The sequence below is a fragment of the Cupressus sempervirens genome, chromosome 10, assembly GCF_028749045.1.
Source record: "Cupressus sempervirens isolate cs-2001-9-10 chromosome 10, ASM2874904v1, whole genome shotgun sequence".
Taxonomy (NCBI): domain Eukaryota; kingdom Viridiplantae; phylum Streptophyta; class Pinopsida; order Cupressales; family Cupressaceae; genus Cupressus; species Cupressus sempervirens.
This window is the reverse complement of record NC_143127.1, coordinates 300,603,392-300,630,808: the sequence shown is the minus strand read 5'-3', so window position 1 is coordinate 300,630,808 and position 27,417 is coordinate 300,603,392.

Sequence of the window (27,417 nt, the reverse complement as noted above, 5' to 3'; positions counted from 1 at the left end):
ATCACCAGTTGAAGTGGTCCCATTGTAACACGAAGAAAACATGGAATAGAATCGGCCATATAAGATGCCACAACCACCAAAAAGGATATATAGTACTCAATCGTTCCACTCTGGATTTTGTCGGCAATGGTGATTGAATTCGTTTTAGAAAGGAATCCACGTGTTCACTAATTTTGCATTGCGAGCTCAAAGGAAATGAGATTGATCTATGGGGGTATGGCAAAGTACTTATTAGTTCCATAAAACCTTATTAGTGTGTTCTTTCTTCCAGCTATCTTGTATAGCTGTTATTCTTTGTAAACTTGCTGTGTTTCAATAAAAAAAAGTACTTATTAGTTCCTCCCAAAGACAGGTAGGTAACTACTAGATATACTTGTAGTTGAATCAAATTTCAGAATTTATATATATCATATAGTTTGATAATTTTATTATATTTATAATAATTTAATAATACAAAATTATTTGCACTTCTATTGGTTCTCATCAAAAATAACAATGAAAAAATAATATTCTCCAACTTTAATTCCAAACAAAGTCACCACCACTTTAAATACTCTCAAATATCATTAATCTCGATAGACATTCTACAATGGCAGAATGGGGGAGGGGGATGGTGTGAGTGTGTTAATGTTAACTTTTATTCTTTTAAATTAAATTTGACAACCATCTACATGTCAAAAGTTTAAATCTTATTATAAATAGAATATAATTTTTAAATTAATTTAATAAATAGAACATTAAATATCTGTCCAAAATAATATTTGTAGATATAAATCATCCATTTTTTAAGATATTAAAATAAAAAGCTTAAATTAGTAAAAAACTAAATAAATGGAGATAAAGGAAATATAAATAATTTTAGACGTAGTAAATTAAATTGTAATTATTCTGTAGTGAATATCAATCGGCATTTTTTTAGATAAATTTATTTAAGATATCTATACTAGTTTAGGATATGGTTGTTCTAGCTATTAATTATGACCAGAAGTATTTTAAATCAGCAAAGACATGCATGGAATAATGAATAGGTTTCATATTCTTTTAAAGTATTCAAACTCATTCTTATAAATTGTGAAATTTAATTTTGTTCTTGAACTTTTATAGAACTTTTAATCCAATCTTAATTTTTAATAAATTAACATATTTATTTTTTCTAATAATATGTATATATTTAATTTATTAATATACTTTTTATATTATTAATTATTGTATTATTATATATAATAAAAAATTTAATGATTTTAGAAAATATATTGTATGAATATATATATATATATATATATATATATATATATATATATATAGTTATTTTTAAAAATATATATATTCAATTTATTTGAAGATAATTGTTTTACTAATATAATTAGTACATATGTAAGTAATAGTTTGTAATCTATTTATAGATAAATTCAAGGATTAATAAAAATATAGAATAGAAATATTCTATAGTAGATTAGAAATGAATAGATTATCAAAAAGGAGGCTATGGAGTTCTTTAGTAGATTGTTACAAGGTGACCCTGACCTAAATCTAGATAAGCAGAATATGTTCTCGGAGTGCATTCATCCTTGTATCTCCGAGGCCTAGAATTTATCCCCTACTTCCATTCCTTTTGCAGATGAGATTTCTAAGGCTATTTTCTCTTTTGAGGGTGACAAAGCCCCTAGTCGTGATGGGTTTCCTCTCTTTTTTTTTCATAAATACTGGAATATCATTGGTGTTGATGTTTGTAATGGTGTGAAGGAATTTTTTGGCACTAGAAACATCCTAAGAGAGTTAAATGGGACATTTATTGCCCTTATTCCAAAGAAGCCGGGAGTTGATAGTATGGATCAGTTTAGGCCTATTAGCTTGTGTAACTCTTTTTATAAGATTATCTCAAAAGTTCTTACTCTGATAATTCTTTCCCTTCTTCCAGATATCATCTCAAGGCAACAGAATGAGTTTGTTCCAGGTAGACAGATTTTGGATTCCATTATTTTAGTTCATGAAAATATTCTTTCTCTAGCGGTGTCAAAGAAGGAAGGGTTTCTTCTCAAGCTTGATCTCTCAAAAGCTTATGACAAGGTTGACTGGAATTTCCTTCTAAGGGGTTTGGAAGCATTTGGCTTTAATAAGAGATTTTAAGATCTTATCTTCATGTTAGTTTCTTCGGCCATTTTCTCGATGCTTGTTAATGGATCCCCTGTTGGAATTATAGATGGGGTAACTAAGAGTGGGGGAGGGGGGAATCAGTTATGATGAAAACAAATCCACAGATCGCTTGGATGTCAAACAAGTTACTTACTGCTGTCACTCGGTGAACATTTACAAAAATGTTGTAACTCGATAGATTAATTTTTTATTGGTCTTTAATCATTCATAATTATTAACATGCATGCAAAAGTAAATAACATGAACACAAGAGACACCAGATTTAACGTGGAAACCCAATATGGGAAAAACCACCAAGTAACTAGCTACCAATTTTCACTGTTTTGAAGTGAGCCCTATTAGGACCCAACCTTTTTAAAGGTTACAAAACATACTGCTAGGTGTGACCTTGTTAGAGGATTTAATCACCTTGTTAGGAGTGGCCTTGCTAGAGGTCTTTAGAACAATTCAACTGAACTGTCCACCGTGTCAAAGGATTTACAAAATGGTCATTAAACCAACTCTATTAAGAGATTTAGGAAATATTGCTATAATGGTGAGAAAGTAACAATAAGTGACCTAAATGAGATGCAATTGAACTTTGCTCATACAGATGTATGCTTTTCTTTAATAGATCCTAGCTGATCAAATACAACTCTGCTTCTCCTTCAAGGATATCTAATCCTTCTTCAAAATTCGCTTACACTGCCTTTTCACACAATCATCTCATTGCATACTCATTCCTTACAATTAGAATCTAGAACTTGACCTCTTATTTATACATTACAAATTGTCATGTCCGCTTAATTACAAGTTACATTTACCAATAAACTATACATCAGTCAACTACAAATATTACATTAAAAAAATAAAATTTATTTTCCAAAACAATGAAATCCTTCATTGGCTGACCCTGCTCGATAAACACTACTCCAGAAATAATTTCCTGAGTTAACCATTTGAACTCAGTTAACACTGCAAATTCTCTGAAAATCGTTGGCTACTGAGTGAACTCAGTAAGAACTGGATTTCCTTCGCTAACCATGAGAGCTTGGTAAGAACTATTTTTTGCCACATTTCTTTTGATGACTGAGTGAGCTCGATAGACACTGAATTTCCTTTGTTAACCTTGAAAGCTTGATAACAACTGTCTGCACAAGGTAATATTTCAGAATGCTTGGTAGAGACTGTAAACCTTCTTTGCTAACCTTCTAAGCTTAGTAGACTTTGACTGATAACTGATATGACATTTGTGTAACATCAAAGACAACACACAATTGAACAATTGTATCAAGTTCAATCTCCTTCTTTGGCATTGATGTCAAAACAACATGTCATAGCAGAATGATGTTTGAAAACAAGTCTTTTCTTGATAGAATGCTTCTCCTTCTTACATTTCATTTCACAAAACTCCTCAAATACAGTAATCTCCCTCTTTCATAGTAATCTCTCTCTCTTACATAAATTCTCTTTTTCTTGCAAATTGTAGAAAGATATGATAGTAAACTCTACCTCTTTGACAACACATGCCAAAGACAACACAATTCAAATGAAATTCAATGTACATTAAGTACTGATTCATATCCATGTATAATTTTAGATTTTAAAAAAATTATGTTAATTTAATATATATCAAAATATTTATAATATTTTTTTGTCTAGAAATTTTTTAAACATATATATATATATATATATATATATATATATATATATATAGTAAAAGATTATATAAAATATTAAGAATTTGATATAATTTGTAGATTTATTTATACTCGTGTCACTTAACACTCAAAAAAATTCTTAAAAAAATTCTTTTTGCGATTTTTATTCTATTTTATATAATGTACATATCTTTTATTTACTATAATCTAAATGACTTAATGTAACAATTATTCACAAAGCTTAACTTTATGTATTACATATTTACTTCCTCCGTCCATTACCATCTCTTATTTTCTACATCTTGGTAGGAACTTTGATGCTTCTGTTGCTTGTTAATATGGTCATGTGTATAGCTATTAAAAGGTAGTTAATGTTAGAGTAAATTATTTATTACTCTAGGTGCTTTAGCTCTCTTAGGTGCATATAATCAATATTTTATATTAATTATATTGTGTAAACCTAGCTTTCTTTCCTTTAGGATTTCATTCACCTTAAAAGGTTGAACTTTTGTATTTTGTTTTCATAACTTAGAATACATTTTTTGCTCTCACATTTCTAAGAACTTCTAAGCTCTGATTTTTCCATTTTCTAGCTTCTCTTCATTGCTGGATATTTGCATGCAAGTGTTCTTGAGCGCCTATGAAGTTGGATTTCTCAACTTCTAAATGGTATCAAAGCAGGCTTGTTGCTTCCTTGTCTGAAGATTCTTGAAGCCACGATTCGCAGTCGAAAACCCCAGCTTTTTCAGAGTTTTTTTTCTTCAAAGGGTGAAGGGAAAATTTTTGGAGCATTTTGGGCTCAAACGGATGTTGCCATTGGATTTGGAAGGCTGTTTGCAGTCAAAATACATTAAAAAAACTTGTTGTTTTTTGCCTTAGGGTGTTTGGGAAATTTTTTTACCCCCCCTGGGAGGCCGTACAGATGATATCTTGCATTAATTGCAAAAAAAATTTCAAAAACAAAGGCACTACCACAACAATGCCACCATGCCACCATAGCACCGCCAACACTCCCCTCATGCTTAGCTCGGGAGGACAGCGCCGCACGCCAAACACCACACCGCCACCGCGGCTCGCTCTTTGCACAGTCTCCTCCTCCACCAGAGGGCACTGCCGAGTTCTCCTCCCGAGTGCCACCTCTGCCAGCGGTGCCACTGCCATTTCACTTGCCGTCTTATGTCAGCATTCCATCAGCTGACATCATAAAATGACAGGTGATGTCACTCAACCATGATGTTTTTTGACAACTGCTGATGTCACTTATCTAGTTGATGATGTCACTATCCAGCATTTGAAATCATCTTTTCGATAATAGGATTTTTTCTTGGTGACGGCTTGTGACAGCCATATAAGCATCAATTTTAATCCTGTGTCTCTAATATTCTAGAGAGCCTACTTTTTGGAGCAGCAGTCAGTTTTTTGCTCATAACTTGAGCATACGGATGTATTTTTGCAATCCGAAAGAAGCGTCGGAAAGCTGACTTAGAGATGAAGACAATGGTACTAGTTTTGTGTAATTTTGAGTTCATTTTTGCTTCCAAATTTTGTGTTTAAGTAGAGGATTCTATTTTCCTCTTCTCTGCATCCAAATTCCAGGTTCTTTTCTCAGTTTTTTTGTTTTTCCATAGTTGTAAATCTGGTTTTGGGGGATATTTTTTATTTTTTGTGGGGGGAGCATTTTCTATTATGTAATTTTCTTCAGAATCAGACCCTTCTACTTTCGTCTTTTCTTTCTCTCAATGTCGAATCCTTCTGTGATCTAGCTCACGCCGCACAACTATCACGCTTGGAAGACACAAATGACCAGGCTTCTCATGTCAAGAGGCTTATGGTCCTACCTTGATGCAAACCAGCTAGCTCTTACGTGCCCTTATGAGGTTCTTTAGCACAGAAACAAAATGGATGAAGCCATGAGACTAATTGCACTGAACATCTCTGATAGTCTATTGTTTCATTTGGATGGTTTGACCACTCCATGAGCTTATTAGCTAAAATTTTAGACTTTTTTTGGCCAAGTGAATGAGTTCTAGGCACTTCAACTTGATGTAGAGTTGACTTCTTTGACACCTGATAGCTTTCCCACCATTGAGGACTTCTTGATGAAGTTCAAATCTCTGCGCACAGTTTTGCAGGGATGTGGTAGAAACAAAATAGATGATGAGTGTATTTTTTTGATACTCTCAAAGTTGCGAGGACAATATCAAATCTTTTCTTCTACTTTCTACTCCACTATGGATGCCTTGGGTAACAGACATCAGATGCCCTCTTTTGATATTTTATGTGATAGGTTAACTCGTGAGCAATCTATGGTCACTCAGATGGATACACTTATAGGTTCACCATCATAGGCATTACTTGCCAAGGATACATAGGAGCAGAAGCTGAAGTAGATCTCTAATTCCTCTTCTTAGCACTCTTCTGATCCATCCTCTTCTTCTAAGAAGAAGGAGAAAAAGAAGACTGAGGCTCCTTCTTGTTCCTATTGTCAGAAAGGAGCTCATAATGAGGCACATTATTTTCAGAAGAGATTTGATGGCTATGAGAAATAGATTGCAGATTTGCAAGCCCTTCTTCAAAAGAGCTCTATTTCATCCCCATCCTCTTCTACCTCATAGGGGTCTACTTTTTAGTCTTCTTCCACCTCTTCGACATCTTCACCAGATTTTGGACAGGGTCATGCATTACAAGCTTCCATTGCCTTCCCTTCCCAGGTCCCTTGGATACTGATTCTGGTGCTTCTCACCATATGGCATCCAAGAGGTCTTCTCCTCTATTGAGGCTTCTCTGATTCCTCATATTCTCATGGGGAATAACACTACTCTAATAGTCTATGGGAAAGGTTTAGTTCGCATTCAAGATGGCACATTCCATGATGTATTGTAGGTTCCATCTCTCTCTGCAAACCTTCTCTTGATGTATCAGATTACACACAGTGGATCAGAGAAGATAGTTGAGTTCACTATAGATTCAGTCTACATTTGAGATAGTGCAACAGGAGGCTTTATTGCTTTAGGGATAGTTGATCATACCACCTATCTCTACACCTTCTCGCACTTTGGTCCACCATCTCCATCATCAGAGCATAGTTCTTCTCTTTTGCGAGAGCATCATGTGGTGCAGTCAAGACACATGAACCTCTTTATTGTTCCTAAGATCACCACACCTCATTTCATCGAAGTCTTTTCTTCTTCAACTCTGTCGGACTCTCCAGCTCCACTCATCGAGCCTTTAGGAGAACTTGTTGCAAATTCCATAGAGGATGTTCATCTCCTCTTTCATGACAGTGTTAGCACACCTGCTTTGGGGATTCCTTTTCAAGACCCTCATGTCTACTCCTTTGAGCATCAGTTAGGCCTTCCTGTCATTCAGTGGTTTCCTTGTTCTTCGCCCTTGTTTCTTCTGCATTGGAGTTCCATTGGTTCATTGATTTCTACAGGGACTTCATCATTCTAGGGGGGCTTTGATGTCTCATCTCTCTCTCATGGGGGGGGGTGGGGGGGGGGGGGGTTGTTTATGGTTTTGAGAGAGTCTCTTGAGCCATAAAATTTTTGTTATTTTTTTTAGCATGTTTGTTCTATCTCTTTTTGGAGAGGGGTTTTTCCCACTGGGTTTTCTCCTTTGTCTCCGGTTCACAGAGATTTCCTTGTATTGGGTACCTGATTAGGCCTTGTTGCCAGGACCCATTATTCTTGCTTTCATAGCTTTGCTAGGTTAGCTTCCTCCTAAGCTTCACTTAAGGGGGGGTGTTAGAGTAAATTATTTATTACTCTAGGTGCTTTAGCTCTCTTAGGTGCATATAATTAATATTTTATATTAATTATATTGTGCAAACCTAGCTTTCTTTCCTTTAGGGTTTCGTTCACCTTAAAAGGTTGAACTTTTGTATTTGGTTTTCATAACTTAGAATACATTTTTTGCTCTCACATTTTTGAGAACTTCTAAGCTTTGATTTTTCCATTTTCTAGCTTCTCTTCATTGCAAGATATTTGCATGTAGGTGTTGTTGAGGGTCTATGAAGTTGGATTTCTCAACTTCTACAGTTAATAACAAAAATCAAATAAAATTACAGATTATAAAGAATTCTAGTTATAAAATAAAAACAATTGGTCCAAATTTAAATTTATTTTTTTAAAATATTACATATGAATTTGATATTTTAATTTTATTGAGATTAGTTTTTTATTCGATTAACTCTTATGAAAACAAAGTTAAGAGGTTGGTGAGAAAATAACATAACAATAAAGGTATTGCAGAAATATCAACGTCTTTAGAGGCACAATTACAAAAACAACTAGAGTAGAAGGATAATAGTATTCCATAAATGATCGCTTACAATGCAGGTGCCAAAAGAAGCATCTATCAACATATTACTAGCAACCCACAGATTGGGTACAATGGATAACAATGGAGCGTCAAAACCATCCCAAGATAAAAATATAGAATCTCCCTCACTACAAAACTCCTTTAAATCTCATGTTAAAAGGAGCCCACCTATATAGTAGTAGGAAAGGGAGAGGCCAATCAAAAGGAGAAAGCACACAAACTCCATCCCACACCCAACCAACTACATATAAACAAAGCCCACATAAATTTAGAAACCTCCTTAGTTGCAAATCATGTCTCCATCTTCATACGAAACACAACCACCTCTATATGAATCATTAAAGAGGAAGACGCAAGGAAAATGTGCCAAGCCCCTATAATAGCTAATAGAGCAACCTCAAAACCAACTACAAACTTCAACCAAAAATCATAGACTAACATGTATCCTTGAAAAATTTTAGCAAATGACAACCATAATTGAAAGAAAGACCATTGTCTTTCCAACCAAAATGGATAGTCCCAATATGAAGACAAAGGAAGAATCATAAATTCCAAAAACTTCCATCACTTTTCAATCTAAAACCATCAACTCCATACTGGCATCTAGTGAGATAAAGGTTAGTCCACTGCAACCATCTTTGTAGTAATTAATTTTTTTAGGTATGGAGTCAACTTGTATATTTACCAAACACAAAAAATAATGCATAATGAACTACCCTGACACAAAAAGGTAAGCCTCAACTGCACCAAAATCACAATGCTTGAAACTTCTTCCATAAGTCAAAACAACCACGAGTGTAGGAAAGGAGCCAAATAAAACTCTGGGATACTATCACACACCATATAGTCCTTTTTAGAGTCTCCTTAATTTCATTTAAGATAAATGGGGTAAAGAAGGCCTTGACCACTAGGGCCTCCAAATAAACTACCTCTTTCATTATCTAGAATACTGAATAGTCATTACATCCCTTTTCATCCCATGGTAAAAAGAGGTTGCTCACGAGGATGAAGCCCAAATCCAAGATATAAGTGTAGAACCAGAATCAGTGTGTAAAGAACATTAATAAATAAAGTAAACATTCACAAACCAAAAACTAAATTCACATATATGCTTAGACAAAGAAAGCAAACAAGAAGTGCAAACCTCACAAGAGAAAACAATCCATGCTTTCTTGATTCTGTAGATGTGTCCTTTTGCTATGGATGTATGCTCAAGATGCTCAAAAGTTTCTTCAATGGAGATGGGTAATGGCAAATTGGTAGCTTTGTGAGCTCTCAATTTGGCATTATAAGGGTAATATTGATGGCTTTGGTTCTCAAAATAGCATGGTAACTTTAGCTCAAATATTGTTGATGAAATGGCTTGGGATGGGATTCAATTTATAGGCTAAGGGGTAGAGGGATGGAGGGCTTAGATGCAAGGATGGATGAAGGCTTAAGGAGGGCTAAGATGCACTCAAAGGGGAGCACATGGATTGTGCTTGTTTAGCACCAATGGGAAGGTGACACTTGTCACAAGGAGGATGAGTGTGAGAGGGTAGGGTAAAGGGTTGGTTAAAGTCATGATGAGTGGGGTTGAGTATGTAAGAGGGATGTAAGAGGAATGAGTGTGGAAGAGGGAAGAGTTTGGAAGATGGGTGTAAGAGTCATGAGTGGGCTTGTAAGAGTCTTTATGTTTTGTAAGAGCACTCATGACTTAGTGGTTTGGTTTTTTTGAGGGGAGACTTTGGTTTGGATTAGGAAAGTCTTAAACTTGTTTAAGGAATGTGACAACATTAGGGGGTGGATTAGGCTTGGGTTTAGGATTAGATTAGGGATGTTAGAGATGTTCAAGTGGATGGCATCAATGAGGGTGGGTGAGTTAGTGGCTTAGCTTGGTTAGTATGGGTGGATGGGGTGGATTAGGCTAAATGGAGGATTAGAGATAGGTTAGGGGTTTTTGAATTTGAGGATTTCATTTATCAAATAGATTTATTTAATAAATGGGGATTTTTGGAATTAGATAGAAGAATAGGATTTAATTGATAAATAATAGATTATTTGATTTATCAATTAGGACTATAGATGATTAATTAAATTAATCAACTAGGGGATGACAAAGGATTAATTAAAAAGAAATTTAGTTAATAATGCCCTTTTTAGGTAACTAAATAGGATTACTAAAATAGTGTAATCAAATTTAGGTGTCTACATTTTGCCCCTCTTTGACATAGTGTTGAGACAACACTATTTCAAAGAATTTTGAATGAAGATGACACAAGGAAGATGTTTTAGCAACAAGGTTGCCCCAGTCTCGGATAAGAAGAGGAGAGACTAGACTTAGATGATGCCCCCTCAAGAAGGCGGCGGGGAGAGAAATGAGGGTTGACGACTTCTTGAAAAGTACAAAAAATTGAGACGAGCTGAGACGCAGGTTGGCAAAGGGGTTGAATTAGCTCAAACTCTCACTATGGGAGAATGATAAAGGGAAATCAGAGGCACAATAGTAAAGCAAGCTTAAGACTTTCCAGGATTGGGAGGGGGAGATGGAGGAGCGGAGCGCTATAAAAGGAATCCATGATAGGGAGATGGATGATAGAATGATAAAGCTGATGCAACAAGATTTCAAAGAGTCAGATTGGTGGAAGATGGGTTTCGGAGATCCCTAGGACTAGGATTGTGGATCTCGAAAGATGAGGCTTGGTGGATTGATTTGATTGGTGGATCCCTAAGACTAGGATTGTGGATCCCTAAAGCTAAGCGTGAGGAGTGATTCAAAGAGATACTGATGCATAAGCTCGGGTAGGAGCGACAGATGTAGGATATGGATGGGGGATAATGGAGATGAAGGGAATCCATTGAAGCTTTTTGAGCGGGGGGATACTTCAAAGAGAAGTACCACCATGTAGTTCATCACTAGACTTGCTATAAGACTGTTGGTTAATTGCCAGGGTTACCAAGAACATCAAGGCCTTTTTACCAACCGTCTAGAGGACTGATGAACTGACTCAAAACAAACACACAAGGATTGCCCCAGTATCACACATGAATCCCAGAGGAAGCAGCATGGAAAGGACACTAGGTAACCCACAAGCAGAAAAAGAAAACAAGCAAAAGACCTGATCAAGACCTTACGCTCTAATTGCCCCATTCGCAGCATACCATGATATGGAAGATCATGGAAACCTTGAGGAGGGAACAAGGAGATTGCTTGGAAAAGATATTTCAAGACCCAAAAGGGAAGATCCCAAATCAAAAGAAAGTGAAAATCCAAAAGAGAACTGTTTGCCAACGAGATGGGTAGGAAGAGGTACTAACAGACCAAGATTAGACATGAGGAAAGCTATATCCTGCAAGGACCTATCGGAGAGCACCTAAGCTGATGGATCGGGATGAGTGATGCGTCTGGCAAGCTGAACTAAGAAGGATAAAACTTTGGTGACAGGAGATCTAGCTAAAGGATGCATTGGAATATCTAACCAAGGTGTGCGATGTTTGCAAGATGTTGACCAAGGATGAACTAACATGAAAGCCGGATAGATACAATGATACTAAGCTAAAGAGGATGTACAAGCTGACAGACCAAGATATGTTACAAATGTACAAGTTTGTTCATGTTTTGGTTTTTTGTGAGATGGAAATGTTTGTGAAGGATGGGGTGTCTATAATAGTTGATAGGTGGATAGGTAGATGGTTTGTGAAAAGTTTAAGGAAAATGGGATTCTGTGTGTGCATGTGATAGGATACAAGCTAGGATACAAGATCATTTACAAGATGGAATATGGTACAAGCTTTGGACAAGATTCGAATATATACAAGGTATGGTACAAGATTTACAAGTTGTACAGGAGGTATTGACAAGCTCCATCAGATTTTGGATATTTGATTGGAACACCAAGGGAACAAGCAGGTGTTTTATGGGATGGTGGGTGGATGGATGAGGGATAGGATAGTGATAGATAATGGATTAGTCTTTAGCACACAAGGCACCTGAATTACCAGGTTTTCACCAAGGTACCTATCCAAGGCGCTTGAATTGCCAAGTTTTCACCATTGGACGCTTATTTCTCTTTATTATTTTTTTTTTTTTGTATTTTTTCAAAAGCAGGGTATACCAAGGATCTTCAAGCATAGAACTTCTTGAGATGAATGATGTTAGTGGGATCATTCAAGAGTTCTCCTTCTGGTGTAGATAATTGATAGGCTCCGGAGCCACAGGAGGCAGTAACCATATAGGGACCAAGCCATGTAGGTTCAAACTTGCCTTTCTTTTCTCGATCTACTTGGACTTTCATATTTTCTTTGAGGACCATGTCACCTGGCTGAAAGTGTCATGGGAGCACCTTCTTGTTGAAATTCCTTTTGAGACGAGTTTGATAGACTGTGAGATGGTCATAGGCTTGTTGTCTCTTCTCGTCTAAGAGATCTAGCTAGGTGAGTCGAGCTACTTTGTATTCTTCATCTGAGATTTTCCCTCGCAAAGATATGTGTAGTGAGGGAAGTTCAACTTCTATAGGTAATACCGCTTCGGCACCATAGACTAGGGAGTATGGAGTTGTGCCCATGGATGTATGGAAGGAAGTTCGATAGGCCCATAGAGCCGAATTTATTTTAAGGTACCAATCACGGTCGGAATCATTGACAACTTTCTTTAGGATTTTGAGGAGGGTTTTATTAGTTGCCTCTGCCTGGCCGTTACCTTGTGGGAAATATGGGCTAGAAAAGTGGTGATGGATGTGGAGGGAAGTGCATAATTCTTCCATGTTGAGATTTTCAAAGTTACCTCCGTGGTCAGTGAAGATGGTGGATGGGATGCCGAAGTGGCAAACAATGTGGTACAAGATGAACTTGGAGACTTGAACTCCGATAGCTAAGACTAGGGGGACTGCTTCCACCCACTTAGTGAAATAGTCTATAGCTATTATTATCCATTTATGTCCATCAGATGAGAGAGGGGTGATAGTTCCAACTAGATTAAGGCCCCAACAAGCGAAAGGCCAAGGTGGTGCAATAGGCTGTAGATCCTCTACTGGAGCGTGCAAAAGATTTGCATGCTGTTGACATGGGAGACACTTTCTGACAAAGTCACAAGAGTCTTCTTCAATGGTAGGCCAATAGTAGCCTGCTCTAAGGATTTGTCATGCTAGGACAATACCACTCGTGTGGGCACCGCAAAGTTTGGAATGTACTTCTTTTAATGCCATCGCGGCCTCATTTTCATCTAAACATCGAGAGAGAGAGTATTGTGATAACCCCGACGATATAGGGTATTGGCTATGATAACATAGCAGGATGATTTTCGGATGAGGTTCTAGCATTGGGTACATGTGAGGTGAGGGGATATGATACCATCGTTAAGGTAAGCATGAATTTCATGGTACCTAGGGGATTGGGGACCAACCAAGATACAAACACGGTTTGAATCCTCATTCGCATAGGCAGGTGTGAGGAGCTGCTCAACTAAAAACTCATACTGCGTAGCTTCTTGGGGAATTTCCAAGAGCGAGCCGATAGTGGCCATGGCATCTGCTGCCTTGTTCTGCATTCGAGGCACTTGTGTAAATTGAAGCTTTGTAAAATGCTGGGTCAGCTGAACAACTAGCTCTTTGTAGGGTAATAGCTTTTCCTCTTTGGTTTGATATTCATTTAAGACTTGTTTGATAATGAGTTGGGAATCACCAAAGACTTGTAACTCAGTGATATTCCATTCTGCAGCTATCTTTAATCCTGCTACAAGAGCTTCATATTCTGCTATATTGTTGGTGCTAGGGAATTGTAGCTTGAAGGCTTTTGGAATGTAATCTCCTTGAGGTGTAACTAATAATATTCCTGCCCCTGATCCATTAGAGGTGTATGAGCCATCAAAATAAAGCTTCCATGGCGGTTGTTCTTCAATTAGGCAGATATGCTCATCTGGAAATTCTGTGAGCAAAGGATATGCATCTACTAGAGGTGCATCAGCTAGGTGATCTGCTATAGCTTGCCCTTTGATTGCCTTTCTGTCCACATACTGGATGTCAAACTCACTTAGTAGCATAACCCATTTGGCCAAGCGGCCTGTAAGTGTTGTTCTAGAGAGCATATACTTGAGAGGGTCAATCTTGGAGACTAGTTGGATGGTATGACTTAGCATGTAGTGGTGAAGCTTTTGAGTTGAGAAAACAACTACCAAACAAGCTTTTTCCATAGGAGTGTAATTGAGTTCATAACCAACTAGGGTTCTATTGATATAGTAGATGGCTCTCTCTCTGCTATAATCATCATGTTGTGCTAGAAGTGCCCCTAGAGCAGTAGGTGTTGCTGATATATACAAGATCAAGGGACGACCAGGAACTGGTGGAACAAAGATATGGGGATTGGTGAGATACTACTTGAGTTGATCAAAGCTGCGCTGACATAAAAGATCCCACTTGAAGTTCTCATTCTTCTTTAGCAAGTGTGAAAATGGTGTACACTTATCTGCAAGTTGGGAGATGAAGCGCCAGACAGATTGAAGTTTTCCCTGAAGAGAGCGAAGCTGTCGCAGTGTCTGGGGAGGAGGCATGTCTAAGATAGCCTTGACCTTTTTGGGGTCGATCTCTCTACCCCGTTTAGAAACTATGAAGCCTAGAAGCTTGCCAGATGTGACCCCAAAGACACACTTCTTGGGATTTAGCATGAGATAATATTGGGCCAACCTATCAAAGACTTTTTCCAGGTCAGCAAGATGATCCATGAAGGTGTGAGATTTGACCAGGATATCGTCCACATAATCTTCCAAAATGCTGTGGATAAGATCATGGAAAATGGCTGTCATAGCTCTTTGATAGGTAGCCCCAGCATTCTTTAGGCCAAAAGGCATCATGGTGTAGCAAAAGGTTCCCCAGGGGGTAGTGAATGATGTCTTATGCTGATCCTCTTCTGCAATCTTGATCTGATTATACCCAAAAAATTCATCCATAAGGGACAGGATTTCATGTCCAGCTGTAAGATCTACAATCATATCTATGTTGGGCAAGGGAAAATCATCCTTTGGACAAGCTTTGTTAAGATCTCTAAAATCAGTACAGATTCTAATGTCACCGGAAGGCTTAGTGACAGGGACCATGTTGGAGATCCATTCTGAGTAGTCGATAGGTCGGATAACCTTAGCAGCTAACATTCTTTCTAGTTCAGCTTTGACTAGTAATGCCACCTTGGGGTGCATTTTCCTAAGCTTTTGTCTGACGGGCTTGATCTTTGGATCGACTGCAAGATGATGAACTACAAGCTTTGGATCGAGTCTTGGCATGTCCTAATATGACCATGCAAATCGGCCAATGTTCTCTTGTAAAACCTCAAAGAGGAGGTCAGCTTGGTCTTGTGATAGGGATGCAGCAATGTGAACAATTCTAGGGATCTCTAAAGAACCAATGTTGACTTCTCTAGTATCCTCTATTAGAATAGAAGACACCTCTGGTCGATTATCTTGAGGAGGCAATACTAAATCCTCATGTTCTTCTTGTGGCTTTGGATTTTCTTGCTGAGGGGTTCTCTTCGCTGCCTTAGCTAGTCCCAGATTTACCTTAGTTCCAGTTTTGGGTGTATCAAAACTAGGTTGGGGATTTTCTCCAAAATACCCCTTGGGATCTAGCTTGTAGATGTAGGCAAAATTTGGCTTTGTCTTCTTATGAGGAGTTTCAGCTCCCATGAATCTTAGAAGTGCTTCCTCTGATGCGAACTCATCAATATGTATGACACTTGGTTGGTCCCAATCTATGAGTTGTGGATGAGAAAGTGGTAGGTCAATGAGATGGATGGATAGTTCTCGGAGAACAGAGTCTCCTAGGAAGATTTGGTCTGGGATATCGTCGTAGGCTCTCTTTTCAACTTCCTCAGGAATGTCTTCAATTTTGACAAGGTCGCGGTGGATGTTCGAAAAAGCGTGACCATTCTCGTTGGTGCCCCCAGTTGTGGGTATGCCAAAGCCAAGACCTGACTTTATTTCCCAATCATGTGCTTCGATGGGCCATTGCATGCCCCTTTCTTCTGGTCCTAGTCCACCTCCTTGATAGCTCCATTTTTCAGTGACAAGCTTATGTTGTTGGGGATGCTTCTGGCTGAAGTGATCAAGGCATGCTTGATTTCTTGGAGGTGCATCCTTATGTAGCCAATTGTTGATATCTGGAGTGAGCTCCTCATGAAGAGGGGTTTTTGAGGACACAAAGGTGGTTGGGCCAAACTGTTTGTATCGAGGAGGTGGAATCTCCTTAGCTTTGTGATATGTTGGCCGTCCATGGGTATGTGGATCGAGTGGGATTGCTCCGACAGCAAATGCATCTGATAGACTATATTCTCCACATCCTTTGTTGTTGATCTTTACAGTAGATAGGGTGGAGGCAAGGATGGTTTCTGTGTCATTACAAGTGTGGGATGAGCTGGCGATGGCTGTGCCGATGTCTATTCCAGGGCAATGGTTTGTATATGAAGCTTCAACCGCATTGCAGTAAGCAAAGGGTTTTGGATCGGCATGGATGTTTACCTCAGTGCCTTGATGTGGAAATTTGATGCACTGATGGTAGGTGGATGGAACGGCCTTCATAGCATGAATCTATGGGCGACCGAGGAGGATGTTAAATGGTAGGTTTAGATCAACAACATGGCAAACTATCTCTTGAATGACTGGCCCAACCTTGATTGGTAGCAAAATAGTCCCTTTTGTGGTCCTTTCCAAGTTGTCATAAGCTTTGATGGTGATAACCTCACTGATCATATCTGCCTCAGTATACCCAGCTTGTTTTATGAATTTTAGGGTGCAAATGTTCAAGGCTGATCCATTATCTATCATTACTCTTTTCACGGCAAAATTGGATACCATGATGGCTATGCGAAGCGGAAGGGTGTGATCTGGCTCAACCGCGGGTATGTCGGTGGGTTTGAAAGATAGGGCACATGAGGATGAAAGGTGTCCAACAAGATTACGAAAATCAGTAGCATTGATATCAGAAGGGACACGGGATTCTATGAGAGCACTGTCAAGGATGTCTTTGTACACAAGACTAGTGCGGAGAAGGTCTAAAATGGATATTTGGGCTGGCATGTTCCCAAGGTGTTCCAAGATATTGTACCAGCTTTTTGATGGAGCTGATGGTGTTGATGAAACTGGTGGGCCTGCAATGTTAAATCGCGCTCTTCGAGTGGTGACCACACACTCATTTTCTGGTCCTCGAATATTGATAACATTGACAGAAGGCTCTCTCTCAGATATACAACCTATAAGGCTACCATAGTCTATATAGGATGAAGTGTGGTCATTGTTCTTCCCATGCTGTTGGTTTGGTTGGTGGTTGTTGGTGTTGTTTTGGATAGGTGCTTTTCCAGGATTTTGCTTGTTGTGTGGAGGAAAAGCATTTTGATAAATCTGTAAGCCTGCATTGGGAGAGGTTTGGGCACCAACATTGATTTCCTTCTGATCAATGAGGTCTTGCACATAGTCTTTCAGTTTCATGCATCTGAGGGTCATGTGACCGTTTACCCTATGGAACTTGCAATACTCATTGTCCTTGTACCATGCAGCTTTGGATTGGCTTGGATCAATTTGCTGGGTAGGAGGAAATTTGATGAGGTTTTCCTTAGCCAATTTCTCAAAAATAACATCCAATGGCTCACCAAGGGGTGTATAGTTTCTAGGTGCAGGTTGGAATTTGGGCTTTTGCCCTGCAGCTACATTGATGGCATTAGCTTGATTGTTAGACCCTTGAAAGTTGGGTCTTGTATTGTGGTTTTGATAGCTTTGGTTATTTCGTTGTTGGTAATTGGTAGCTTGTTGGTTGTTTGTTTGATATGGTGGGTTAGACTGGTTTTGAGAAGGACCAACGATATTCACATGTCTAGTGTCAGTAACCCCATCTGTTGCAACATGCTTGTTTTTGTTCCAATACCTAGACTTCTCATTGGAATGTGATTGATTTTGGTTGGCCTCTTTGTAAATCTTTACCACACCATCTTTGATGAGTCCTTGCTCAAGGATCATTCCTTTCTCTTTGATATCCTTATAGGTTTGCAAACAGTTCATGGTCATGTGGTGAGCCAAGCTGGGATGTGCATTATCAATAAACATTTTCACCACATGGCGTTCTGGCAAGGTGCAGGATATGCGGGTGGTAAGGGTTTTCCATCTTTGCAGGTATTCGGCAAGGCTTTCTCCACCTTTTTTGCTTGGTGTGGACAAGATCAACTATTGATAGCTCTGTTTCAACAAGATGGGCATATTGGGCTACAAATGCCTCAGATAATTCAGAAAAGTTTTTAATTGTGCCATAGGGGATTCTATAAAACCATTCAAGAGCTGGTCCAGCCAAGCTTTTGGGAAAAAGGCGCAAGAGGAAGACATCATTGTATGCCACGTCCTGGCAATGCATGTAAAATTCTTTGATATGTGTGACAGGGTCTCCTTTTCCTCTGAATTTGTCAAATTTAGGTACCTCAAAGTGTTCGGGAAATGGTGTCATGGTAATGGCTCTGTCAAATGGGTAAGGACACACATTCTCAAACTTGAATGTCTTTGGATCATTCCCTTCTTGGATGGCTTTCAGAGCTGTCTTCATTTGCTCCCACTCTGAATTGATAGGTGATGGTTGGGGTGCCCCCAATGTAGGAGTGCCTTGAGGTAGGTATGTGTTGGATGGGGCCATTGAATATGGATGGTTATGAGAGATTTGCTGATAGGGATTGTACATTGTTTAGGCAGCTGCATGGTGGATGACGGGTTGTTGAGGGGGAGGTGGCGCATATTTCTGCATGTGCTGTGAGGCTTGCTGTTAATATGGGATTTGAGGTTGGGATTGAGGAACATAAGCTGGCTATGGGGTAAATGGATTTCTTTGTGGAGGTAAGGTATAAGATGGTTGTGAGGATTCGGGAAAGGATTGGAGGGCTTGTGGGGTTTGACCAATATATGTGGGTTGTGCCCCCATTTGGGATGGCATCTGCAAATAATTGGTGGTTGGCTGGAGTGGTGGATTACCTCCTAGAAGTGGCATTGAAAAGTAGTTGGTAATTGGAGGTAATGGATTAGTTGGTGGTGGAGGTGGTGGGAATTGAAAGCTTGGGAATGGAACTGATGGGGTTTGATAGCTTTGTGGCTGGATTTGGAAGCTTGGTAGAGTGGTGGAGGGAGCTGGGGTCACTTGGGAGCTTGGTAGAAGATTGGCAGTAGCTTGTGGGTTTTGATAGCTTTGTGGAGTGAAGGTAGTAGCTTGTGGATTTGTGGCTGGTGGTATTGAGCTCCCGACACCTAATGGAAATGATGGAATTGTGCTTTGGGCTGTGGTGAACAAGCTGGGGGCGATGAAAGGTTGATTACTTGGCCCCATGGGTGGAATCCCTGTTGTATATTGCTTAGGTTGGCCAAAGATGCTAGCACTAATTTGGGAGATGGGTGGATTTGGAAGGCTAGGTGTGGGAGCAGCAGCAATAGTGAAGGGGGTGAACGGTTAGATGTTTTGGGTAAAGGGGGTTTGGAGTGGAGAGGTATGAACCAAGGATGGAGTGGTGGTGGTTGGGTTGGCTTGCGGCATGGAGATTTCAACTTGGGTGGATGATGGTATGTTTGGGTCTATTGGGTCATATGGATTGGTTGGCGGCTCTTCTTTTGGAATATATTGAGGATAATTTGGATCATAAGAGCTTATGGGTGGTGGTAGCTGCCCAAACAATGGGTGAGATGGATCTGATAATGGAGGGGGTCTTCCAAAGTCAAAGGTTCCTACATTATCCCTTCGAAAATTAGCCATGATTGTCTCTTTGTTTTTGTCTATAATGGCATTTACCAATACTGCATTTCCTGGTTGGTTCATGAAAGCTTCAATGTCAGTAGGTGATGGCATAGCTTGCTCTAGGCTGAAGGATGGCTGAGTGCTCAAGGGGGGTGAGGCTGTTCGATCCAAATGATAGGGCTCCATTGTTTCTTTCTTCTTGGCTAAGCGAGTGACGGGTGGCATGAAAAATGCTCCTAGGGATGAGATGCAATAATGCTGATGGATGCAAAAGGGGGAAGGCTTTTCTATGCAAATGATTTCCTAGGTTGAGGCAAAGCTATATGACAAAACCTAAGGAGGATCGGGTTGGGGATTCTAACTTCAAAGATATGTTGTCAAAGCACAAAAGGTCTGCTTTCCTATGTGCAAGCTTGGTGGTGATTGTGTCAACTTAAGGATAGACTGATGATCCTTTTGGAAGAACACGAGATTGACCACTTGCGAATCCCAACCTTTAGCTCAAGGTGATGAGGGATAACAAGTGACAAAGCTAGATTACCTTAGACAAAGCTCTGTCAAAGGGATAACCTTGGTGAGATTGGTGGATTTGGAAGATTTTAGGAATGGCAAACTTTTAGCAACGTGACAACAATTTTGAAAGCTTAGATGTGCAGATTTTTGATTACTAGCTAGATGGTATGATTCTAAATGAGATGGATGAGCTAATAATGCTTAAGGGGATAAGCTAAGATGGCTGGCTTTTCTACAAAGATGACTCTAGAGTGAAGCTTATCCAACAAGATGTGGAGAAACAAGGGTGTCTAATCATATAAATCATGCCTAGTTGGTAAGGCATAAGCAGGATTAACTCCTGGATGTTGGCTAAATTTGATGGTGCGCTCTAACCAGGCCTCTTGAAGTGCTTCGTCAGTAGCTTTGTCCTCTGCTTTGTGGAGTTTGGAAATTTTTGGGCTTGGTGTTATTTCTTTTCTCTTGAATGAAAGTTCTTGGTATGCTAGAGATGGCTTGAGTTTGACCTTGTGAAACTTTTGTTTGGGTTTGGGTTGTTCCGACATAAATTCCTGAATTTGCTTGGCTTTGGGAAAAAACTCAGTTGTTTTGCTTCAACTTGTTCAACTTCCAAAATAGGCAGTGACTACGCTAAGTGTGCCCTAAGCTAGGATTGACCAAGTTTGGCAAACATTCATTCAACAAGTAAAATAAAAACAAGCAATAGATAGGAACACCCAGATAGAAGTTTGTGGTTCTCAGAATGTGATACTTGTGCCAAGGAGTGTGTATGTTCTACAAATGTTTCGATCAGTCACTCCAAACACATTAACATCCTAGATGGTTTTCTGCAAGGCTGACAATTGGTTTAGCTAGGGAGTCCTCGATATACGCAAGGTACGTGAGGCCCAAATCCGTAGATGAGACCAAAAGGATGTCACACAGTCGAGAGGAGAGGTAACCCACTTCTCGTCTTTCACTTCTCAAGGGTATAAAGTTCCTTGAGGCTTAGCCCGAATGACAAAATCTTGATCCCAAGAGAGGTGTCTTTCGATTCACCTTCTTATTCTTATACTTCGTCGGAGCGCTGGAGTTGAGGTCATCCAAGGGGTGATGAAATCCCCAAGCAGGCCTCCTAAAAAGAAACAAGGTTTTGGATCCTAATCTTATGCACCCAAGATGGCCTCGAAAGACGACAAGGGGAGAGAAGACTCGGATGACCTTGGGCTAAAAAACACGCTTGTTCTTTTACCAATTGACTCTTATGTGTGCTAATCTAGACTTTGCAAGCACTCATGTTTAAGAGACAATGTTCAATTCCAACTTGAAGCGCCAACAAAAGTAAATCGATCGAAGAATGCAAACAATAAGAAGAGTTAGGGTCAACAAAAGAAAACTCGCGTGCCCAGAGGCCCTCCACGTCAAGTATCGATTAATTTTCTTTAAGGCATTCAAGATTGAGTGTGAGTTTGTTTTAAGACCAAAACAAAAGTGTGTGAGATTCGATTTCAAGCGCGCACCCAAAGGCTCTCCACGTCAGTTGTTGTTCAATTTTAGTGCCCAAACCTGAAGTGTGATTGATTTAATCTAGAGTTTTGGCCATTTAAGAATTTTGATAAAGTTAAAGCAAACGTTCAAAGACCAAGTGAGTGAGTTAGATTGTGGAACATTTAACACCTTTTTCAAGTAGACCCATCCCCATAAATGGCGCTGAGATTGCAACCAATGGTTAATATTTGATGGGTGATTAGAAAAGAGGTGAGTCCAAGGAACTACTCAAATTGATTTTTGTAAATTTGTATTTTAACTTAACAAAGTTTCTTAAATGTCCAAAAATCAAACTTTACCTAGATTGCATGTGAAAAAGAGATTTGTAATGGTTAATTGATCCTTGGCATTCAAGATTGGATTTTTTTGTTTTAAGAATGCATTCCAAAGAAAGTTGATTTTAATCCATGACATTCAAGAGTTTGTTTTTGAGCAACATTCATTCAATGAAAAATGTGTTTAACCATTCAAGTTCATTTTTATTTTTTTTAGCAACATGCATTCAAAGACAAATGGTTAAACATTCAAGTTCATTTTTTAGCAACATGAAAACCTGCAAGAAACATGGTTAGTGGTTCCATATGTGCTCCAACCTGCAATGAGACAAAAAAAAAGCAATTTAGTTAGTTAGCCAAAATCTTCAAACATGAGAGCTTAACTATGGGAAAAAAAAATTTAACTTTTTTTGTTGTTTTTTCTACGCGTAAAAATGCTTAAAATGGTCTAAATCCTACGGATATAATTTCATATAATTTGTAGATTTATTTATACTCGTGTCACTTAACACTCAAAAAAATTCTTAAAAAAATTCTTTTTGCGATTTTTATTCTATTTTATATAATGTACATATCTTTTATTTACTATAATCTAAATGACTTAATGTAACAATTATTCACAAAGCTTAACTTTATGTATTACATATTTACTTCCTCCGTCCATTACCATCTCTTATTTTCTACATCTTGGTAGGAACTTTGATGCTTGTGTGGCTTGTTAATATGGTCATGTGTATAGCTATTAAAAGGTAGTTAATGTTAGAGTAAATTATTTATTACTCTAGGTGCTTTAGCTCTCTTAGGTGCATATAATCAATATTTTATATTAATTATATTGTGTAAACCTAGCTTTCTTTCCTTTAGGATTTCATTCACCTTAAAAGGCTGAACTTTTGTATTTTGTTTTCATAACTTAGAATACATTTTTTGCTCTCACATTTCTAAGAACTTTTAAGCTCTGATTTTTCCATTTTCTAGCTTCTCTTCATTGCTGGATATTTGATTGCAAGTGTTCTTGAGGGTCTATGAAGTTGGATTTCTCAACTTCTAAATGGTATCAAAGCAGGCTTGCTGCTTCCTTGTCTGAAGATTCTTGAAGCCACGATTCGCAGTCGGAAACCCGTGCTTTTTCAGAGTTTTTTTCTTCAAAGGGTGAAGGGAAAATTTTTGGAGCATTTTGGGCTCAAACAGATGTTGCCATTGGATTTGGAAGGCTGTTTGTAGTCAAAATACATTAAAAAAACTTGTTTTTTTTTGCCTTAGGGTGTTTGGGAAATTTTTTTACCCCCCCTGGGAGGCCGTACAGATGATATCTTGCATTAATTGCAAAAAAAAATTCAAAAACAAAGGCACTACCACAACAATGCCACCATGCCACCATAGCACCGCCAACACTCCCCTCATGCTTAGCTCGGGAGGGCAGCGCCGCACGCCAAACACCACACCGCCACCGCGGCTCGCTCTTCGCACAATCTCCTCCTCCACAAGAGGGCACTGCCGAGTTCCCCTCCCGGGTGCCACCTCTGCCAGTGGCGCCACTGCCATTTCACTTGCCGGCTTATGTCAGCATTCCATCAGCTGACATCATAAAATGACAGGTGATGTCACTCAACCATGATGTTTTTTGACAACTGCTGATGTCACTTATCCGATTGATGATGTCACTATCCAGCATTTGAAATCATCTTTTTGATAATAGGATTTTTTCTTGGTGACGGCTTGTGACAGCCATATAAGCATCAATTTTAATCCTATGTCTCTAATATTCTAGAGAGCCTACTTTTTGGAGAAGCAGTCAGTTTTTTGCTCATAACTTGAGCATACGGATGTATTTTTGCAATCCGAAAGAAGCGTCGGAAAGCTGACTTAGAGAAGAAGACAATGGTGCTAGTTTTGTGTAATTTTGAGTTCATTTTTGCTTCCAAATTTTGTGTTTAAGTAGAGGATTCTATTTTCCTCTTCTCTGCATCCAAATTCCAGGTTCTTTTCTCAGTTTTTGTGTTTTTCCATAGTTGTTAATCTGGTTTTGGGGGATATTTTTTATTTTTTGTGGGGGGAGAATTTTCTATTATGTAATTTTCTTCAAAATCAGACCCTTCTACTTTCGTCTTTTCTTTCTCTCAATGTCAGATCCTTCTGTGATCTAGCTCACACCGCACAACTATCACGCTTGGAAGACACAAATGACCAGGCTTCTCATGTCAAGAGGCTTATGGTCCTACCTTGATGCAAACTAGCTAGCTCTTACGTGCCCTTATGAGGTTCTTTAGCACAGAAACAAAATGGATGAAGCCATGAGACTAATTGCACTGAACATCTCTGATAGTCTATTGTTTCATTTGGATGGTTTTACCACTCCATGAGCTTATTAGCTCAAATTTTAGACTTTTTTTGGCCAAGTGAATGAGTTCTAGGCACTTCAACTTGATGTAGAGTTGACTTCTTTGACACCTGATAGCTTTCCCACCATTGAGGACTTCTTGATGAAGTTCAAATCTCTGCGCACAGTTTTGCAGGGATGTGGTAGAAACAAAATAGATGATGAGTGTATTTTTTTGATACTCTCAAAGTTGCGAGGACAATATCAGATCTTTTCTTCTACTTTCTACTCCACTATGGATGCCTTGGGTAACAGACATCAGATGCCCTCTTTTGAGATTTTATGTGATAGGTTAACTCGTGAGCAATCCATGGTCACTCAGATGGATTCACTTACAGGTTCACCATCACAGGCATTACTTGCCAAGGATACATAGGAGCAGAAGCTGAAGTAGATATCTAATTCCTCTTCTTAGCCCTCTTCTGATCCATCCTCTTCTTCTAAGAAGAAGGAGAAAAAGAAGACTGAGGCTCCTTCTTGTTCCTATTATCAGAAAGGAGCTCATAATGAGGCACATTATTTTCAGAAGAGATTTGATGGCTATGAGAAATAGATTGCAGATTTGCAAGCCCTTCTTCAAAAGAGCTCTATTTCATCCCCATCCTCTTCTACCTCATAGGGGTCTACTTTTTATTCTTCTTCCACCTCTTCGACATCTTCACCAGATTTTGGACAGGGTCATGCATTACAAGCTTCCATTTCGTTCCCTTCCTAGGTCCCTTGGATACTGATTCTGGCGCTTCTCACCATATGGCATCCAAGAGGTCTTCTCCTCTATTGAGGCTTCTCTGATTCCTCATATTCTCATGGGGAATAACACTACTCTAATAGTCTATGGGAAAGGTTTATTTCACATTCAAGATGGCACATTCCATGATGTATTGTAGGTTCCATCTCTCTCTGCAAACCTTCTCTCGATGTATCAGATTACACACAGTGGATCAGAGAAGATAGTTGAGTTCACTATAGATTCAGTCTACATTCGAGATAGTGCAACAGGAAGCCTTATTGCTTTAGGGATAGTTGATCATAACACCTATCTCTACACCTTCTCGCACTTTGGTGCACCATCTCCATCATCAGAGCATAGTTCTTCTCTTTTGTGAGAGCATCATGTGGTGTAGTCAAGACACATGAACCTCTTTATTGTTCCTAAGATCACCACACCTCATTTCATCGAAGTCTTTTCTTCTTCAACTCTGTCAGACTCTCCAACTCCACTCATCCAGCCTTTAGGAGAACTTGTTGCAAATTCCATAGAGGATGTTCATCTCCTCTTTCATGAAAGTGTCAGCACACCTGCTTTGGGGATTCCTTTTCAAGACCCTCATGTCTACTCCTTTGAGCATCAATTAGGCCTTCATGTCATTCAGTGGTTTCCTTGTTCTGTGCCCTTGTTTCTTCTGCATTGGAGTTCCATTGGTTCATTGATTTCTACACGGACTTCATCATTCTAGGGGGGCTTTGATGTCTCATCTCTCTCTCATTGGGGGGGGGTTGTTTATGGTTTTGAGAGAGTCTCTTGAGCCATAAAATTTTTGCTATTTTTTTTAGCATGTTTGGAGAGGGGTTTTTCCCACTGGGTTTTCTCCTTTGTCTCCGGTTCACAGAGATTTCCTTGTATTGGGTACCTGATTAGGCCTTGTTGCCGGGACCCATTATTCTTGCTTTCATAGCTTTGCTAGGTTAGCTTCCTCCTAAGCTTCACTTAAGGGGGGGTGTTAGAGTAAATTATTTATTACTCTAGGTGCTTTAGCTCTCTTAGGTGCATATAATTAATATTTTATATTAATTATATTGTGCAAACCTAGCTTTCTTTCCTTTAGGGTTTCGTTCACCTTAAAAGGTTGAACTTTTGTATTTGGTTTTCATAACTTAGAATACATTTTTTGCTCTCACATTTCTGAGAACTTCTAAGCTCTGATTTTTCCATTTTCTAGCTTCTCTTCATTGCAAGATATTTGCATGTAGGTGTTGTTGAGGGTCTATGAAGTTGGATTTCTCAACTTCTACAGTTAATAACAAAAATCAAATAAAATTACAGATTATAAAGAATTCTAGTTATAAAATAAAAACAATTGGTCCAAATTTAAATTTATTTTTTTAAAATATTACATATGAATTTGATATTTTAATTTTATTGAGAATAGTTTTTTATTCGATTAACTCTTATGAAAACATAGTTAAGAGGTTGGTGAGAAAATAACATAACAATAAAGGTATTGTGGAAATATCAACGTCTTAAGAGGCACAATTACAAAAACAACTAGAGTAGAAGGATAATAGTATTCCATAAATGATCGCTTACAATGCAGGTGCCAAAAGAAGCATCTATCAACATATTACTAGCAACCCACAGATTGGGTACAATGGATAACAATGGAGCATCAAAACCATCCCAAGATAAAAATATAGAATCTCCCTCACTACAAAACTCCTTTCAATCTCATGTTAAAAGTAGCCCACCTATATAGTAGTAGGAAAGGGAGAGGCCAATCAAAAGGAGAAAGCACACAAACTCCATCCCACACCCAACCAACTACATATAAACAAAGCCCACATAAAGTTAGAAACCTCCTTAGATGAAAATCATGTCTCCATCTTCATACGAAACACAACCACCTCTATATGAATCATTAAAGAGGAAGATGCAAGGAAAATGTGCCAAGCCCCTATAATAGCTAATAGAGAAACCTCAAAACCAACTACAAACTTCAACCAAAAATCATAGACTAACATGTATCCTTGAAAAATTTTAGCAAATGACAACCATAATTGAAAGAAAGACCATTGTCTTTCCAACCAAAATGGATAGTCCCAATATGAAGACAAAGGAAGAATCATAAATTCCAAAAACTTCCATCACTTTTCAATCTAAAACCATCAACTCC